A 4,630-nucleotide genomic window follows, 5' to 3' on the forward strand; every position below is an offset into this window, starting at 1 on the left:
TACTTCCTCTGGGATGCCTCCTACTGCCCACAAAGGAAATGGCAGATATTAGGAAAAAAAGGAGCAGATGAATGGGGGAATTAGTTCATTTTCAGATAGAAAGACAAACAGAAAGAACATCCTTATCATTATGAAAAGAAGAGAAAGAAAACTTGCAAAAAACAAGATAAATAAGTTTTAAACATCTGAATGCCAAAAGATTTAGAGGTCCAAACTCAAGGCTTTGAAGACAACACAAGGGATGACCTTTTTTAAAAAAATCTAAAATCCACCAAAGCACAGCTCAAATGTTTTGACCCAATCAACAATACTGTCAGAAAAACAAAAAGCATTTGAAACAGAATGCTATTTCTTAAAATAAAAAAATATGGTGCTACTTCTTAAAATAAAAAATATATGTATATATGTGTACATTATATATATATATATATATATATATATATATATATATATAATATATATATATAAACATACACACACATATATGTATATGATTTTTAAAAACATGAAAACTCAATGTTAAACAAGTTAGATACCTGGTAGTTGCTTTTACTGATAAGATTATGTGATACTTTTCATACACATTATGGCAACATGATCAGCAGACTCAAAGCAGAGAAGCCAACAGGCCTGAGGCTATGAAAGCTACGGGAATACGGCCTTCCAAGCTTTTGAGATGCTGGGCCTAACTGGGAACAAATCCAAAAGTTCACCCTTGATTATGAGGAGAAGGGTGATATCAAGTCCAAATATTATTCCTACATAATCTCTTTCCTATGTCAAAATTGTTTTCTCCAAGAATCACATGGTTCCAAGTATTTACTGAGTCACATCAGGGCCCTGCTATAATTGTTCAGAGCTAGTTATGCCTTTCCAGAAGGGAACAGCCCAATTGAGGTCCAAGAATACTGCCTCCATTCCTTCCTGACCTGAATGCTGTGAGCAGAACACACACACCATTGGTTTCTTCTTCAGAAGCTAAGCTTAGACAGTTTTGCAGGGAGCCACAGGAAACTACCTATTCATTTAAAATGATTCCAAGTTTCATATCTTTGGGGTTATCTAGAAATTTTACCATTTTTCATCCCAACTCCCCAATTATTGGTGAAAGGGTGCAATAATGTAGGGATATACCATCTGCAACTCAGAACAATGGAGCCATTTTCCCTCCTGGTGGACCTGCTGCTCTGATGGCAACAGAACATGTGTGGCTCACTTCTGATAGCCTAGGAGGCAAGCTCTGATGTTGGGTAGGAATCTTAAATGAAGCTACAGGATGCCACTCTTTGGAAGGAGTCCTGTGAGCCACAAGTTTAGAGAGAACTAAAAAGGAAAAACAATTCCAAGACTGGAACTGGGTCAAGTTCCATTCATGTTTCAAGTTGGCTTTTCTGAGTCATATCCTCAAGTGACTTAGAAGCAATCTCAGGCTTCGACACCACACTCCTTGTTGTAAGTACCTTGCTTGCTATAACCATCCTGATAAAAAGACATGAGTACAGGGAGCCAGACACGTACATGGTGAACTTAAGGCTTAAAGAATGGTCTGCAAAGGGCACCCATGTTCTTGGAACTCTGTCCTTGTTGACAAGCCAACCATGGGTTGAGGATGCCTGGAGGTCAGTAGGAAGGAAACATATGGCACTCACAAGACCTTATTTTACATACATCAGTTTCTCGGGCCTTCCCAAGGGAAATAACCTTTTAAACACAAGGGTTCTGTTACATCCAAAGGTGTTTCCTAGTTCCTTTGAATCAAAGAAGCGGGCTTGACAGTGAGAATATTTCAATTTCAGAGGCCAAGCAAGCTTGGGACTTGGATGATGACCACAGGGTTCTCTGAGAACTAGCTGTCTAAGATCCCAGCAGCTCCCTTACCCATTACCATCCCATGAGGATGGACCTGTTGCCCTGGAGATCTCCAACTCTGATCCAAGATGTCAGGTAACAACCTGCTTTGCTCCTTTGGGAGTACAGCACTGGAGGATAGAAAGAGGAGCAAAAAAATAACATTTTACTTGGATTCAAGGTAGAAAGGTACAAAAATTATGCACCATAGTCTATAAAATTAAAAAAGTTAATCCAGGTAAGATCAAATGCAGCAGGGCTGAAGTGTCTGACCTCTTCTCCTTGCTGATGTCAGAGCATTCTGCTCTGAGCAGATCTTGATGCTGGATCTTTCAGGTACCTCTTTAATTAAAGGAAACTGAGAGATGGGCAGTGATGGGAAAGGTGACCAAGATGAGCAATGAAATTTCAGTAACAAAGCCCAAATATACCCACAAAGTCATCTCTAGCCCAAGGTATCTTATAAGGTTACAAGGTTCCAAAGGGAACACCTTTGTAAACTGAGTCAAACGGGGGAAAAATCAAGGGTAAACAGAAGGCAAGGTTATATCCTGTGAGCATGTGCATACACAGCACACCCCCCTTTTCTCCAGCTAAAGTTGCTCTCAGTGTCACAGACTGCAGTCTCAACACTGTCCCCCTCCCATCTAGCCTTAATACATCCTCACCCTCCCCCAGTCCCGGATTCTCTACCCAGCTCTCTGGCTCTGGATGAAGGTAGAAGTAAACTATGTCAAGATCTTGGACATGAATTCATTGAAATGTTTGGACTACTACTTGGGGTTCACAGCCAAGATCTCAGCCCATACACCATGCTTCATTGTTTTGGCGGTGTGTGCAGCTTTCTTCTTAGGATCATAAGGCATGAAGATGTTGATGATGGCCATGAAATAGACCACCTTCTTGGGGGCACTTTCATGGCTTTTCATGGCATGGACATCAACAGAGGGGTTGAACTCCCTAGGACCAAAGAACAGGGGAAAGCTGAGGAGGTTACCAGGGCTGTCCGGAGGTATGCCATAGGAGCAAAACAGGTTGCTGCCTACCCCATCATTCTCACTTTCTTTGTCTTCTTCTTGTTCTTCCACCTCCATCTCCTCCTGTTCTTCCCAGTCCACATCTTGGATGTCCACCAGCAGGTTGTAGTCAGTTGTCTTTATCTCGGCCAGGAACTCAATGTCCTACTTCAGTTTCTCCAGGAAGTTCTATTTACTCTCCTCTCCTACATGCAGCTTCTGTCCTTCATTGAGGAAGTCATTGTCTTTGAGTGTTGAAAGTACTTGTCCTTGCCTTTGTCACTTGTTTCTCTGGCAACAGTAGAATCCTTGACGTCATACTTGCCAAGTGCAGTGAGCTGATGGCTAAACACATTCCTTTGGACCACCATGTAAGTTTCCACTATGTCCACAGTAAGGCAGTACATGCCCAGGTACTGTGGCATAAAAAGGGTATCACCATGACACTCCACTATAAACTGGTGGTATTTCCTTAAGATATTGTGCATTTAAGCGGCATCCTCACTTGACAGCTTTGATGACAAAGCATTGGTCATAGGTGGTGAGGAAACATGTACCACACCTTTCCTGGCTCTCACTATAGATGGGGGCACTGTGTATCACTGAATTCTGGTAATCCTTATCATCAATTCCAATCTTCTCAAGGAGATTTTGGAACACCATCAAGAACTATTCCTTAAATTTAAAGCTGCTAAGGAAGTTCTCCTTATTGAAGATATGCTTATCTACCATGATCTTGCTATAGTCTTTGAAGTCATCTGGCATTAGCATAAGAGGGACAGGAACATTGCTCAGTTCATTGATCATGTTGTCCACCCAACATACACATATGAATGCTGAGGATTGGCTCACTGGCCAGAAATACCTTCACTTTCTGGCACAAGAAATGCTTCATCTTGTTCTTGGTCTTGGTCTTGCTGGCTCTGAGCAGTGTCATGGCAACTTCGTTAGTGCTCCTGCAGTTGGCTGACATGCCTAGGGCCTCAGCAGCGGCCAAAGTGGGCACCAGGAAGATTGCCCACAGGGCAGCTGCCTGAGGCCACTAAAGGATTGATCTCCATCCAGCCCCACTGCCTCACCAAGCCCTGGTTGTGCCAGTCACATTATCTCCCCACCTCATCCATCTTGATGTGTTTTTGAGTGTGATTTGCTAATATTTTATTAAGGATTTCTACATTATGTTAATCAGGGATATCGGTCTGTAGTTTTCTTTCCTTGATGTGTCTTTGTCTGATTCGGGTATTGGGGTTATACTGGCTGCATACAATATATTTGGGAGAGTTCTCTCCCTTACTATGCATCTTTCTTTTTAATTAATGTTAGCATTTTATATATATATATATATATATATATATATATATATATATATATATATATATATATAATCAATCTGTTATTCTATACTTATTATGGATCTCTTAAAGTCAACATGTAGTTGGATCTGGTATTTTTATTCTGTATGAAAATTTTATCTTTTAATTGATTTATTTAGATCATTCACACTTAAATTTACTATTGATTTATTTGGATTGATACAAAAATGTTTTGCCTATTGTTGTATGAAGCTTCTTTTTTCCTGACTATACTGATTTTTAATCAAGCATTTGATATTATTCAAATTTATGTCTTCTCTTAGTCTATTAATTATACTTCCCTTAAAGCATTTTAAATGTTGCCCTAGAGTTCAAAATATATATCATTAATGAATCTATGTTCAACTTCCAATATTTTTTACATTTCCTGTTTAGGGAAGACAACTGATAACC

The 4,630-nt window shown here is 40.0% G+C and overlaps 1 pseudogene; it reads right to left on the bottom strand.

Moving 5' to 3' along the window:
• Positions 1–2,576: 2,576 nt before the first annotated feature.
• On the bottom strand, positions 2,577–3,837 carry LOC124075277 (phosphatidylinositol 5-phosphate 4-kinase type-2 beta-like; annotated as a pseudogene).
• Positions 3,838–4,630: the final 793 nt, after the last annotated feature.

This window comes from Marmota monax, unplaced genomic scaffold, assembly GCF_021218885.2.
Source record: "Marmota monax isolate L192 unplaced genomic scaffold, Marmota_monax_Labrador192_F-V1.1 WCK01_AAM20220418_F8-fsc00054, whole genome shotgun sequence".
In the NCBI taxonomy this organism is placed as follows: Eukaryota; Metazoa; Chordata; class Mammalia; order Rodentia; family Sciuridae; genus Marmota; species Marmota monax.